Consider the following 16,664-nt stretch of genomic DNA (forward strand, 5'->3'; position numbering starts at 1 on the left):
AGGATGGTCATATAGGAAGTGAAATTGAGTCAAGGTGCAGCAAGATAATGGTGTGACCTGTCAGTTGTGATGGACAGTATTCTCTAAGAAAGATATCATTTTCCATTTAAAACTATCTTTAAACTGATGTGTTTTAGGCCAACAATGTTTCATGGGAAAGAAAGCTGGGTGGACTCAGGATATAATAGGTATGAAGGTAGTGACAATGTTCACTGGAACAATCCCAGGAGATGAGGTTTGGTGTTGGAATCGTGCAGTGTGAATTGAGGAGGATAGGTTTCGCAGAAGATTAAAGGACTCAGTCTTGAAGGGGAATAGTTGTCGAGGGATACCAGGGTGATGGTGGTTAGACTCAGTCTAATGATTTAACGATAAAACGTGACATACTATGCAGGACGACAGAGCGAATTACAATTAGATACGATACCTAAGAGAACTGGTGGTCAGATTGGGAATGCACTGGCAGAACATTTAGATAATTTCAACTATTGACAATGTGCATTAATTGAGGATGGTCATATAGGAAGTGAAATGTGTTGGGATTAAGAAAATTTACATACACTGAGAGACTGAATGTTGAAAGACATAACAGTCTATAGTGAGGGTGTATGTACGTATGTAAATTGATGTGGATGTATATATTGTAATCTATTTTATAATAAGTGGGCAACAAAATGTAACCTTTATGTAAATAAATAAATAAATAAATGTGTTAAATTATAACAAAAGTGCACCTAGGTTACAAGGTCTGTATATAATCAACCTAAATGAAGGCTATGTTGAAGCAGGCATACATCACTTCCAATAAATACATATCATAACCATTGACTAGTCAGAGGATAAATTTCATAGGTTCATAAACAGTCGAATACCAGAGCAGAGGATTGATCTCCAAGGAGAAAATTTCTTAGTATTAAAGTACGGTATAAATCAGGTTCTGAGCACACAATTTGCGTACATTGTCCTAAGAACTGTGCTGACATCTACATAAAACTTTAGTAAACAGGTGACGATTCATCAAACTACCATATAACAAATTCAATTTGCATTGTTGAGAGGGAGGTTTCTCCATTTATTTCATTCCTTTTAGATATATGAATGAATGAAGTCACAGTAATGACATGTTCAAGTAAGACTAACAATACCATCAGCAGGTAGAAATATAAATGACATCGGTTCAGACAGTAAAACAGCTGATGCTAATCATCTGAGAAACCCAATTCAATGTTATATGAAAATCTGAAACAACTCATACCTTGACCAGATATATATCATGTGATATAATAATGCTGAGTTCTGACCAGTATTTATATATCAATATACAGCATTCAACTATCATCCAGTATGAAATCTATGTCTAGCAACCAAATTGAACACTTATATCCAGCTTCATTTGTATTATCTCAGTCGTGATTATTTATTTATTTATTTATTTATTTATTTATTTATCATATGGCATATACATGAACAGTACAATAAATTACAGGTACAGTACAGTATATCTATTTATCTTCTAAAAATAAATGTAAAAGTATACTTAGTCGCAAGACAGCCTCTGCATGAGAGGAAGTATTTCATAAAATATGAAAATAAAATCTACATTATTTACATATGTAATTGCCTGTGGCGTCGCCAGGAAAAATTCACTTTTTTTCTCCATTGAAACGTCTCGGTGGGCATTCTTGTGTGATGTGCTTCACAGTTTGCCTCTCAGCACCACAGTCGCAGCAGGATGGCGGCTTTTTCTTCCATTTATACAGAAGATCTGCACACACATCGTGGTTAGTCCGGATGCGGTTTAACTTGGACCATACTCTCCGCGGTTGTTCAAAGCCAGGTACCTTCTGTGTAATGCATGGTATATTTAAGGATTCTGCTGAAGCAAATTGTCTCCATTCATTAGACCATCTCCCAGTCAGATTGAAATGACTATGTACAAGGTACTCCGCCGTACAGATGGGTGGACGTCTTGACTTAAGTCTGTCTACATGTAGGTGAGGGATATCCTCATGAATGGGCAATCTTTGATTATTCTGGATCTTATTGTATTCATTCATCAGAGCAATGCTTCTACAGAGGTGGGGTGGAGGAATATGGCTTAGTACGGGCAACCATTGAATTGGAGTTGATCTGATCGTGCCAGTGATCATTCTCATTGTGTCATTTAACTTAACGTCTAATCTCTTCACATGAGGACTGATCATCCAGACAGGGGCACAATACTCCGCAGTAGAGTAAGCTAGACTGAGAGCTGAGTAGCGTAGAGTAATTGCACTTGCACCCCAAGAAGAACTACACAGTTTTCGAATTAATGTGTCTGAATCTTGGCAGCGCTCTTTCTCAGATATTCTTGGAATGACAGTATTCTGTTGAGTGTAACACCTAGATATCTGGGGTGTCTGTTGTGGCAGAGGAGAGTGTTATCAAAGTATACTTTGAGGTCCCTTGAAGCCATTTGGTTGTTCAGATGAAAACAAGAAACTTCTGTTTTACTCATACTTGGTTGAAGTCTCCATTTTGAAGGTATTTTCCTAAAACAGAGAGATCTTTTGTCAACGTTTCCTCTGTCTGCTCGAAGCATAGGTCTTTAGTGGCAAGAGCCCAGTCATCTGCATACCCAAATTTCCTGGATCTTGTGGATGGTATATCTGAGATATATAAACTAAACGAGAGTGGGGCAAGCACTGAACCTTGCGGGATTCCATTATTTAGTTTGCTGGGTTTGCAGATTTCATCCCGCAAGACTACATGAAATGTTCTGTCACTCAGCATGTTATTTATCAGATGAGCCAGACTCCTGCATGGAATCACTTTAAGGAGTTGCTCACGTCCGTAGGTTTTAACCTAAAAGTACCCTACACGTGATCCCTGGGTGGTGCTAAGCGAGCAACAGCGATCAGGCTGCCAGACTATCCTAGTGATCTCCTGGCTATTTTTACATGAAAATGATTATGTGATACATATAATTAACTCTTTGCATATATGCAACCTGGCATGTACTCTGACCTTATCATGTCATCAGCCAGCATCTTATATAATCGAGTTTAAATAAGCTCCCCAGACAACAAATTAATCACCCCTGGATAAACCATTACAAGCATTATAAAATACCGTGTAACTCCGCCTGTAGACTTGATAACCATCTGGATTCTGTTACGAAGTTCGTCCACAAGCTTGTGCAGGTTAACCCACTCGCTGAGGACGCGCATTTCCACCAAATGGCGGGGATGCTGATATCCATGTTTAACCCACTGTTTCAACATCTCGCACAGATTTTCATTAGTGCTCACATCAGGTGATCTTGCACACCAGTCAGGATGTAATTGGGTGGGGAAATGTCCATAAAGCCAATTACATATGCGTCCAGCCCGATTAACTTTACTGTCGCCATCTTGCTAAATTGGGACATCAGTAGCATATAAATCATCCAGATGTTGATTGAAAGGCAACACCTAATCATCCAGAATGTTTATAAACATGCTGGTTCATCTCGGTGGCCACCTCAATGAGCGAGCCCAAACCATGATACTGAAAACATCACATATGCACCTCCGGCTTGAACCTCACCTTGCACACATCCAGGATGAAATGCTTCATTTTGCCTCTGGTGCATTTGACGACGTGCATCATTGCAGTATAGTTAAGATCATAATTTGTCAGGCCATATTACATTCTGCCAGTTAGCTTTCTAGCAAATTGAACACTTGCAGCTTTGAGTGCCTGCGCGAGCAGTGGGCTCTTATGAGGCGACCGACTCCAGAATGCCGTTCTTGTCGCAATGTTCTTTTGCTAACAGGTTGAGATGAACCTTCAATCACTGACTGCAGCAATTCCTGTCAGGCTTGGACGCGATTGTGATTCACGAGCCCTGAAACGCGTCTCCGGTTCCTCTCAGTCGGGATCTTTTTCCGACCACAACATTGATATGGTGTTTTGCGACCACGTTTAGTACATCGCTACTTGTAGACACCAACACCAACAAATGCAGGAATTTCACACACCGTATGGCCATGGGTGCGGCCTAACACGACTGCCTCTTTTTTCCACTTGGTCACATCTTTATATTTGCTCATATTGACATACACTGTCTGCTTGAAACATCAATCTCTCACTAATCGCTACTGCCTTTTGTTCACGTAGGGGAAGTGCGCGCGTGGTTGAGTACGGGACTCATTCACTGCGCCATCTGTACAGGCTTAATAATCCATTTATGTGTGCGCACGTGGGTGAACAAAATTCTTCGTCCGCTGTGTTCACCTTACGTACATTCCTAAGTAGAATCTTCAGTAGTATGATGTTGTTGAATGGATGTAGACCTTGATATTCCCAAGACATTAAGATGTAATTTATGTATGTTTTTTGAAATATGGTGAAACTTACTATTCTTACAATAGTATTCTTAAAATCTCAATATTATATTTGTCCTTGACCCTTGTATACTTAGAATGAATTAAATACCTCTAAAATATCAATATTATAATATTACATCATGACTTTGTTTCTTATGTATAGATTAATATGTATGGGTGGTGTGGATTGTTTATTAATTCCATAACGTAGGCAGTCGATAAGTATTCTGCATTCGTCGTAAATTATTATTTAACCACGGAAAAAATTTAAATTACCAAGATAATTAAATGAACACAAAAATATCTAAGTAGGCATACTTTGAGGAAGATTGCCGAAGAGAAGTAAACAAGGAAGGCAGCCGATGAAAATCCAATGTAAACAATGACGGCCATGCTAAATATTAGCCAATAGCAATCGATAAATTATGGCAGCAGTGCAAAAATGTGATCCAATAGTGAACAGTTAATGGCGACCATGGTGAACTTAAACAATGTGATAGAAAAATCAATGTCGTCTCTATCGTTGATGCGAAAATAGCAGTGGCTCCACTTGAAATAAACAGACAAATATCCCACTAAAGTAACTAGGTTCATGCATCTGAAACAAGCATGATTCTGAAGATTCCCTTCAAATTACAACCCGAAATTTCTTTAATGTATAAAGATCATCATTTCCTCCAGCTTTAGTTACATGGTAACCGCCTGAATTATACAGTCCTGAATCACACTGGCGGTCTTTGTTCATGAGATAAATATCAACGCGGGCGGAATATGTTCATAATCTCTCTAAAGGTCCTATATATATCGCGTGTCAATTCTCACTCAGTACGACGATACTATCTCGTCTACTTCATTTAATTGCATTATCGACAACTCCCAATTATAATATAAACATACATGGCTTATAACAAAGACTTTGCTGGCATATCAACAATCACATTACAAAGATCCACATGTTGTCTCATAATACCATTATCTTACGTTATTCGTAACAAGGCGTAATATACTTTATTCTCGAAGACTGCAATCTTTCCGTGTACTTGAAGGTCATAAATATTCCTGTCGTCAAATATAGGCTACCTTTCGTACTGATGAGTAAGCTGTATTCAAATGACTATTACATTTATAACATGTTTAATTCTCAAATATGCACACATCGTCATGAGATAATAAGATCTGACCCTATTCTGGTAATTATCATTGAAGACCAAATTCCTACTCAGTGAGGTACATGTACGATGAGACCAGAAATCAGACGAATGGTTTTTTTTGCTAGTGGCTTTACATCTCACCGATAGAGATAGGTCTTATGGCGACGATGGGATAGGATAGGCCTAGGAGTTGAAAGGAAGCAGCTGTGGCATTAATGAAAGTACAGCCCCAGCATACGCCTGGTGTGAAAATGGGAAACTGTGGAATACCATCTTCAGGGCTGCTGACAGTGGGATTCGAACCCACTATCTCCCGGATGCGAGGTCCAGCCACGTGCCCCTAACTGTACGGACAACTCGCCCGGTCAGACAAATGTAATCCTTGCTCCGATTCTATACACAGTTAACATAAACTATTCAACACTTAGATATGACATCTTTTTAGTATCCATAATATGAAAATGAAGGTATATAACGGGTTGGTATTTTTTGATGAATTTGAAATATCACCATCATCAATGTCAAATAGCTGGAATAATCAGTAGTTTTCTTCAAATTAAACCTGTGTAGTTCACCTCTCATCTAATAAATAATATTTACATGAATATACCCTCAAGAAATTTAAAGGAATCTTCATACTGTATACAAGAAAGGAAAAGAATGTATACTATTTATATTAACTGGAGCTGTTGTTATATGGTGGAGTGTTTATTCAACCATGAACATCAAATCGCCCTTGCTCCGTGGATGGTTTTAGCATAAAATCTTATTATAAAATTCTTCTCCACATAAAAAATGAAATCATATGGTGCATGTGGTCTGTAGGAATATCGATTACTAAGTGACAGCTGCTCATCCTGAAGACCTATAGATTATGAGTAGTCATGTTGTCAGCACGACGAAACTTCTCGTCCATTATTCATGGCCTTCTAGACCAGCTTTTGCCACATATTAAATTAGGTTATTGGTAGCCATAATGGAAGTTTACATGAAGCTGAGAGTCAAGATTTAGTAATATTGTTAACAAAAAACACATAACTCGCAGTCTATTTCATAAAATGCTAGAGAGATATACTTGCTTCCTGGGTAATAATTACAATAAATTCATTTACAATATACAACTAAGCCTTAATCTAAAACAGTGATATGATACACTTCATATGTTTATTTCAAGAAAGCCACATTAATTTCCCTATCTCACTCCGGAATAGTTCTTGAGGATTATTTCAATGCACTTCTCACAGACACAAGACTCAACAATTCACTTTTAAATCTGAACATGAATTTACATATACGTGATCACTTTCAACCTATCCTTCTGAATGTATCGCGTCACTAATCAAGGATTTGTAGAAATGCCCCAGTGATTTTATGGTTTCAATTACCACAAGTTCACAACTTGCTTTTCTGGTATGAACAAGTTTAATTGATACATTAGCATTCTATATGATAACTTTTGTGTCAGCTTGCCATCGCGTTAACCTCCGCACGTAATAAGAGTATACTGTTATTCAGTGTCTTGGGCAGATCCAAAACTTCTGCTACATGGGAAGACATACCATAGACGAGTGATATTGACTTGACTAATATCTGTTGCAACTTGAGGAGCAGACATACTACTTGAAATTCTCAATGTGCTCAAGGCTCAACTTCTCATGAAATGATGTTATGTCCAAATCCATTTTATAGAGATTAGAGGATAAACAGTACATAATAATTATCTTCATCAATTTCATCAGAATTCTAAAAAAAAGTTGTAACAGTCAAAATCCAAGACAGAAAAGAAAACTGTTTATCTCCTTGTATTCAAATTTCCCATTCAGAACTCTATGAACAAAAATCTGGGAAGATTCCCGTTGTTGAGTTGCCTGGACTAAGGACTGCAGTATGTACCTTATTCATTTATTTTATTTGTCAGAGAAATAATTTATATATTTAAAATGACTTGGTATTTCAAAACAAATTTGTGAGATTAGATACAGAGGCTCCTGCCATATTTTGTTTCACTTGTTGTTGAAACGGGCCTATCATCGAAGGTCATCAGCCCTCCTGCCACATTTTACTTTTGGGGAATATCATGCTTAATAAAGCTATGTTTTGAACTTTTAATTCTTAATTTCCATTCATTGTGTACAGTGTTAACTTTACTCCAGCTAATAAGCAAGATATTATTGCTTTTATGCAAACACTTGATCACATGATGAATTCATCTGCAAGGTGGGAGAAATGTTGCATGTTGGGAACTTCTAAAGCACAAATAATGATATTTGATTTGTTCGGTGAAGCATTATGTACGGATTCATTAGTATTTGTTTTGATCTTAATTTGGTTTATATTTCAGAGTGAAGAATGTTGTCGTATTGACCCCGGAACCCGGAGAATGTATGCGTAGTTGTACAGTATGCAATATGGTGTTCCGAAACATCTCCAGTCTCCAAAAACACATGTTATTTCACTCAGGGGTCAGGCCGTATTGCTGTAAAGAGTGCAATAAAACGTTTTCGCAACGGCGTTATCTCAGTAAACATATGTTGACACACTTAGGAGACAGGCCTTTCCACTGTAATGAATGCAACAATACGTTTTCGCAGAACGCTCACCTGAAAAGACACATGGTAATTCACTCTGCGGAGAGGCCCTTTAAATGTAAATTGTGCAATACTAGTTTTGCACACCAAGGTAATCTTCGGAAGCATATGGTGACTCACAGTACTGATAGGCCATTCCGGTGTAATGAGTGCAACAGCACTTTTGCTCGAAAGGATTCTCTTCGCAGCCATGTTTTAGCTCATATTCCACATATTTCCTATCGCTGTGAGGAATGCAATAGCAACTTTGCGCAGCAAAGAAGTCTCCGGAAACATATGTTGTCCCATTCTAACATAAGTACATTTCAATGTGAACAGTGTGGCGGTAAATTTAACCGGAAAGATACCCTTCGATTACACATGCTAACTCACTCTCAAGAACGGCCACACCAATGCTGCGAATGTGGTATTGCTTTTACAAGGAAAGATTACCTCCGGACACATATGTTTCTACACTCTGGGATCAGGCCCTATGTTTGTCCAGAATGTGATATATCATTTACGCAGGTTAGTAATCTCCGAGCCCATATGGTTATTCACTCGGCTGAGCGACCGTACCGTTGTGAAGTGTGCACTGCCACATTTACACATCGAGGTAATCTCCGAACCCACATGGGAAGACATTCCGGAATAAAAGACGCGCTTTTGTAAGGAGGGTGATAGTGCATGTGCACGGCGAATTAACGTGTTTGCCGCCGCTCGGATATCATGTTTGGTGTGAAGGTGTTCATTTCTGTGTCCTTATGCATTTTAGATTATTAATGTAATTATTTAATATTGTTTGTGTGAATACGAGGCATGACGCGCTCGCTGCATCAGCAACACTACCGATGAGCTTTTCGCCTTCGATGCCCTTGGATGCAGAATATGCATCATGACTGGTAATGAAGTGGAACGAGGAAAATAATGTTTTGTTCGATTGTAGAACTTCTTTACAACAGGGAAATAAATTTTTAACATTTCACACAACAGTACTGTGCAGCAGAATATTATTATTGCTGTGTGAACAATGTATATTTTCATTACTCCTTGTCCGGTCTCGCGGTGTAGGGGCAACGCGTCCGCCTTTCATCCGGCGGCCCTGGGTTCGATTCCCGGCCGTTTCAGTGGGTTTTATTTGTAAATAATTAATATCCCTGGTCTGGCGACTGGGTGTTTGTGTCGTCCTGAATGTTCCTTCCCTCACATTCAACACTACACTCTTCCACAATTCCTATTATATGGAGGTTCATATCATATGGTGCAAGTAGTGGCAAAAGATCCACAGGATTCGACACCACAAACAAATATCATTTTATTAAAAAAATCTCCATAATGTGTACAATGTAACTAGTCAATACCGTGTTCTACAACAAACACTGGGAGACATGCCATTGTTTGTGGTCAATTATTTATGTCTCTTGTGGAATTTCTGGTCTCTCTGTAGTAGAACATGCTGTCCCTGCGCTGCCCCTTTTTGTAGCACTGTTTACCCCATTTCCTCAGTCTACAGCCTTTCTCCTTAGCCACACATTTACTGGCTGGTAATCACTCCTCCATTATCACCAATTGGAAATTGTTGAGTGATACCTTATTTACAGAGAATTTGTTATACAGCATGTAGGAATTGTATTACATCATTTCAACCACATGAATTCCTAGTTTTTGATATCACTTTAGTTGTTTTTCTTGTGAAAGGATAGTAGAAAATCATTTGGTCCTGGTGATCTAAGCCCGACATATGTCTATTATACTCCACTATAGCTTTAGGCTTCAGTTTTTTGGCCCATCTTGTTGCTGACCTCCACCATGCAAGCTCATGTTCTGTGGAAATGAATTGTACCTCGCGCTTATCCCGCCACTTTCCCGCGGCTGTGCCGTTGGCATAAGAGCAGACAACTTTGCCAACTTTTAGTTTGCTCTCAAAAACACTGGTGGGTGTTTCCTTTTTGCCAACTCTGCCTACTAGTAGAATGTCTCCCATTACTGAGAAGTGTAGCAGATAAAGAATAGCTGTTATAGAAATTGTCCGTATAGAGTGCATGTCCTAAATTTATCTGGCCTTGCATAAGACAGAGCACTATATTTGCAGCATGGCCTTTCCCACCTATGTTTTCTGTTATCCTGGTGTAGACAGTAAAATTTATAACTGTACCATCTGGCTCCATGAGCTTATAGAGCTTGATGCTCTATTTACTGGCAAAACATCAGCCTACCACAGCACTACACATCTCCCTACCTCTTTCATTTTATCTTTGATGTATTCGATCATTGGTCATATTTAATACAAACAATCTGTTGGTTTTGGATGTCCCTCAGCTGAGTTTTTTTGCAAAATGGAGGACCTTCAGTAGAAGTAGAAATCTCTTTTTATTCATGTAGTTCCTAAAACATGGAATGTTTAATACCCTGTGACACTTGCACAACATCCATGTGATACATAGTCCTAAAAATACATAAAATTCATCCACAGTGACATCGTACAAGTCCGTAATCCTCTTCTTTTCAGTGACATTTCCTCACAAAAATAACTTATGTAAATGCGTTACATTAAGTGACAGTGTTATTCATGTTGACTATAAGCATATAAATATAGAGTATACACTGCTCTAAAAAATAATAACAACCTAGTTGTCATCTGTAAGCAAGTGAAAATAATCATAATAATATCACTTGCAGTGGAACCTTCATTCCCGGCCCACCAATGAGGTTTAATTGTTTCATTGAGTGCAAATCTGATCTGCAAGAAATTTTGGCCATGCAATTTGGTGGGGGGAGATGAGATTTTGCTTACATCTTTCTCATCTTCTGTAATGTGAGAATTGGAAGTTGATTCTCGACACACATACGTGATTAAAATTCCCACTTGGGTGGCTATAGTCACTTTTCACACTGTCATCACTGTTGTCACTATCAATGCTGTCATTGTCACTAGCGTTCAGGAGAGCTTCCAGACTCAAATCAAAAATCAAATCAAAATCTCTTTATTTCCAAATGAGGTGATAACCTCGGTGGCAAATGGTACACTAAAATACATTATTGTCAAGCACTAAATATTAAATTAACAAGAGAAAAAATTTCCTATAATACAATATTATATAATTTACGATAACAATTTTTTCTATTAAACACACAGCTCATCCTTAATAAATTTACGTTGTTTACATAATTCTACTTATAATATCTCTCGTACTACTTACAAATATATTCAACTGATATACAGTATGTGGAATTACTTCAAATGATACTACACAACTGGTATAAGATTAAAATTTACATTGCATTTATTTACTTTTTCTTTTCTTTACCCATTCTGGAACCTAAGTAGCATAACGACCTGCTGCGTCTTAATTGCAAATCGCCTGTTTATCCCACTAATACAGGGTTTCCGCCGGTGAGAAAGTTCTGAAACTTCACTGTTCTCTCTTGACATTGCAGAAATGTATGCCATCTTCTAATTAACAATTGATCTGATGCCCAGATGGCGCATATATTTAATAACACCTTAACAATGCACAGTAAAGAGGTCTGTTGGTTTACATACATATTGGCGGAAATACGAGCTTTAATATTTGGTGCAGAGTGTGACACGTGTGTCGTCGTCTGCACTGAGTGAATGTGGCGTCATGACACTTTTATGTCATCATCGGCCACGAAAGTGTTAATCTATAATCGTGCATGATTCTACGCTGTGGACGCACATGTTTCCGTTTTAACAATTGCAGTATTTTGTTCATAAAAATATTATCTTTTTACAAATGTATTATTTCATGCAGGAAGACGATGTTTTTGTAAAGGATGTAGTATTACGTTTATTCATAAAAGTAATCTCCGAATCCATAGTGCTTTAAAGAACTCCTTAACGTAACTAGTGGGCATGTTATTCCCCTGCACGGTGTATACAAATATTGGAGAAGAATGATGTTTTTTAGAAGCATATTTTTAATCCTGCCGCATTCGCACCGTCGATTACAGAACATTGTGCTTGGAATGCACTGTGTGTTTAGAAACTACCATAGACTCAGCTAATTACTTTTATAACATATTTGTAGCTATTACTATTAATCCTTCCCTACTTACTCTGCTTATCTCTGACCATTCATCTTCATTGCCTTACCTAATTTACACTTATAATTTCACAGATTGGAGTTTCAAGAGCATGCATGTTAAGCATAAGCACTGATAAATGATATAGGCCTTGCCTTGCAATCTAGATTATGAAGTTTTGTAATGTTCAGTCTTGATTGAGCAAGCAGAGAGAATGGATGGGCTGAGGAATGGGGAACACCTTGCAACAACATAGGGCTACGACAGGAAGTTGGCAGAGCTTATGGATGACTAAGAGGCAAAGAACAAGAAGATGAAGAATGTGAAAGAAATGATATTGGCAACACTACTTGTGGCATTGGTGGTGGCAGTGTTGTTAACAATAGTGGGTGTGGAGATATATCCAGGTCCAGACCCCATGGACACTCTAGGATGGGAAGAAATTGATGCAATAAGGGAGGTGATGAAGGAGGCATATCAAATGGAGCAAGTTAGGGAGTTGGTAAAGGAGCAGTGTAAGGATATAAAGTAGTGCATCATGGAGCAGATGAAGGAGCTAACTGAGAAGGTGGAGAGCTGTAAAGAAGAGCTGGAAATACTGAGGAAGAAGATCAGAAACTTGGAGGAGGAGCTGGTAAAGTTGAAGAGGAAAGGAGTTAATGATGATCAGGAAGGAAGAAGGAAGAATATTTTTTATAATCACAGCAATAGAACCAGCTTTTGGGTGGTTAGGCCGTGTGCATAATGCATAGTTTCGTCCAGACGTGCCATTTGGACTCATCAGCTGGAATGGCACGCCCCTCCAGGACTCTGCATAGCAGAGGCAGACCAAACTGTGTGGCCCCGCCAAGTTAGCAAATCAAGTTTGCTAACCTGCTAAAGGAGAAAAGATTTCTCCGTTCAAAAAAATGCTCCCCCATTGGAGATACATCAAAAAAGGCTTTCACGGCCGCAGATCTTATAATCACAGCAATAGAACCAGCTTTTGGGTGGTTAGGCCGTGTGCATAATGCAGAGTTTCGTCCAGACGTGCCATTTGGACTCATCAGCTGGAATGGCACGCCCCTCCAGGACTCTGCATAGCAGAGGCAGACCAAACTGTGTGGCCCCGCCAAGTTAGCAAATCAAGTTTGCTAACCTGCTAAAGGAGAAAAGATTTCTCCGTTCAAAAAAATGCTCCCCCATTGGAGATACAACATCAAAAAAGGCTTTCACGGCCGCAGATCTTATAATCACAGCAATAGAACCAGCTTTTGGGTGGTTAGGCCGTGTGCATAATGCAGAGTTTCGTCCAGACGTGCCATTTGGACTCATCAGCTGGAATGGCACGCCCCTCCAGGACTCTGCATAGCAGAGGCAGACCAAACCGTGTGGCCCCGCCAAGTTAGCAAATCAAGTTTGCTAACCTGCTAAAGGAGAAAAGATTTCTCCGTTCAAAAAAAATGCTCCCCCATTGGAGATACAACATCAAAAAAGGCTTTCACGGCCGCAGATCTTATAATCACAGCAATAGAACCAGCTTTTGGGTGGTTAGGCCGTGTGCATAATGCAGAGTTTTGTCCAGACGTGCCATTTGGACTCATCAGCTGGAATGGCACGCCCCTCCAGGACTCTGCATAGCAGAGGCAGACCAAACTGTGTGGCCCCGCCAAGTTAGCAAATCAAGTTTGCTAACCTGCTAAAGGAGAAAAGATTTCTCCGTTCAAAAAAATGCTCCCCCATTGGAGATACAACATCAAAAAAGGCTTTCACGGCCGCAGATCTTATAATCACAGCAATAGAACCAGCTTTTGGGTGGTTTTTATTTAATGAGTGCAAGAAGGTGCAAGAGAGAAGAAATTGTGTCTAGTGTATAAGGTGGTGGATGTGGTGCAAAATAAAATGAATATTAACTTTACCTAGGTGGACATAGAAGATGCGTATAGAATAGGGGAATTTCACTTGAGATTATAAATTATAATTGAGGAGCACTATCTTTGATAATTGTTTGGATGTAAGGCTACATCTCAACTCAGTTAAAGCACATGCAGCTCTGGAAAAAGCATGCCCACACGGAACACACAGTCGTATTAACATCACCAGGTGCAGCTTCTGTTTCCTGCCACTACCTAAAGGGTTCTGCCTTTCTTAATGAATATAGCTCTACTTATCATATTCTATTGTCGTGTAACAGGGTTTCTAAAATGTCGGACTCTCCCCACAATAAATCTTCATCTGAGTCCCCTGCATGTTATTGCTCCTCCAATTCCTTTGGTACCTAATCACAGGGAATTTTCACAAATGCAGTTTTCTGGATAAGTGACTATTTCGTCGTATTGTACATTGCAGTAGACCAATAAGCTAGCTTCTTTAATCTGGGGGAGAACAAGGTGGCTTCAGCTAAAATTGTCATTAACATAAGTAATTCAAACTGAAGTATACCAGCGACACATTCCCTTATGCTTGACTCGCCATTTTGTATCTCTAATCTTTATGAAGTCGTCCGTTCGGGCTGTATTGTACCTCTAACCTTCATGACATCATCCGTTCGTGAAGGCTCAATAGAAGTTTTACGTCCATTGAGTTGGTGTGGAGCCTGGTAAACAGATATGTTGTGCGAAATAATAAAACTCGCAGAAGTCAGGGCATTAATAAAACTCTGACTCTGGTGAGTGTGATGGAGGTGGGAACGCTGACATCCTGTCGGTATGACTTCTGATCGTCTCATCATTAATCTGAATGATATGAACAGAAATGAAAAAGGGGACGTAGAGAGAGATAGAGTGGGGGGGGAATCCGACTTGAAAGAAGTTACCCTTTATCAAATTATAATTTGGTAAAATCCTTTTTATAATTTACTTAAATATTGGCTTTTCAAAACCATGTTTCACTATGACAGTTATTTGTGCTCTAGAAATTGCAGCAGGGAAGGTGGAATTCTTATTTATATTATATCAGAGCAGCAAGCCATATAATTATTGTCAGTCAACTGTATAGATACATCGTACAATATACTATAAATAGAAATCAGTAGGTTTCAATGGGAATATTTATTTTAGCTTCTAAATGAACTTGAAGAAATATGGAAAAAGAATTCTAGGTACTTTTATGTTACAATTGGGATACTTGTATTGATAAAATATTACAAGGTATTAGAATCATTCCATATTGATGGTTTTCACTTTACAAAGGTGAAAAAAATGAGAGTATCCTAATTCAATACATCATATATTCATTCATTAGATGGAGTAAACAAATTCAAACATGTTTCGGCTCCTTTGAGCCATCTTCAGTGAAAGTACAGTGATAATACAAGTTAAAAATGCCAAAAACATAATGAAGGAACAAATAAAAAACAAACAAAAGAGAGCCTAGACGGAAACAAAATTAGCACATATACAATATTTACATCAATATGTGGAGCAAGAAACAACTCACTGTGACAAAATTCAGTGAAACAGGTATTAATACGAAAATAATAATTGAAACTAAAAGCTGTGTTAACCTAAGAAGAAAAGAAATGATAAACAAATGATACAGATGGAAATGAACAATAGGTGCACATGGTGAGTTTGCGGACCGTATAGTTTACAAAATATTGGTTTTGTAACAATAACAAAACAGGTTGAAATCACTGTCAAAAATTCAGGCAGAAAAATCATCCTGTAGAAACCCATCGGATCAAATTGGTTGGGAGGGGAGCAGGAGCAATTTTTTTTTCAGAAACCAAGCTTGATATAATGTGCAGATGAAAAGCCTGTAACAAGGAAAAACACTGATGAAATTTAGAGCTTTAGAAATAGCAGTCCCTTTCTTGATTCTGTCAGTCATCAGCCCAGATGCTGGTTGGATCCTCAAATAGCAACACCAAAGGCTATGCAGTTATAAGAAAACCACAAAAACCAATGGTAGTACCAAAATGAGGCGAACTAGGCAAGACGAGGAGTGAGGTATTTTGCCATTGCTTTCCTCTCTGGGCTAGACAGTGCTATTATAGCACAACTAACCCTATGAGCAATACCTTTCATGACACTCACACTTGTGCTGTGAATGTCATTACTCAGCACCGCCCAATCCCAGCAGTTTCCATATTGTCACAGCCATGAATGAGACTGGGACTTCAGTGGAAGCTACTCTTTGCTCTGGCCTGTACCAAGAGATGGAAACAAAAGTACTGTATCCATCAAGAACTGAGACAGGGCCGCTACATAAAATTGAGAAGCTGTGTTAGGTAGATGACAGATGCATGGTAAACTGTAAGTGAAAACGTCAATGAAGTTCCAATCTGTAATGGAAAAAAATGAGGTTGTGTGAGAAACCTGGGCTGATAAGTAAAAAGTGTGGAATGGCTGTGTAGCAGGTGTTTGTCCTGTAGAATGGCCTGGCCTTCTTAAAGTAACGGTCTCTTTCGCATGGTCGAGTGTATTGTTGGTTCAGCTGTGTTTGCGAGGATGGAAGGAGCGGAGGGAGAAGGGGTGGTGCAGGGCTGGTGTGAGGAGGGCGGAGTGGTGGTGAGTTGGAGAGATGAAGGTGGGTTTTTTTGTGTTATGGAAGTTCTGACAAATATATGG

General features: G+C 38.9%; 1 protein-coding gene across 3 annotated transcripts in view; it reads left to right on the forward strand.

The window, feature by feature from the left end:
* The window catches only part of LOC136865921 (uncharacterized), a 333,721-nt gene that overhangs the window by 153,834 nt on the left and 163,223 nt on the right, over nt 1–16,664 (forward strand). For 2 of the 3 annotated variants that reach the window (XM_067142470.2, XM_068226917.1), the window contains one exon: nt 7,842–9,190. The exons of the other annotated variant lie outside the window; for it this stretch is intronic. The gene's annotated coding sequence lies outside the window, so the exon portion shown is untranslated. Of the gene's footprint in view, nt 1–7,841; nt 9,191–16,664 lie in introns of those variants that run through there. 3 annotated transcript variants of the gene reach the window in all.

The sequence above is a fragment of the Anabrus simplex genome, chromosome 3, assembly GCF_040414725.1.
Source record: "Anabrus simplex isolate iqAnaSimp1 chromosome 3, ASM4041472v1, whole genome shotgun sequence".
In the NCBI taxonomy this organism is placed as follows: domain Eukaryota; kingdom Metazoa; phylum Arthropoda; class Insecta; order Orthoptera; family Tettigoniidae; genus Anabrus; species Anabrus simplex.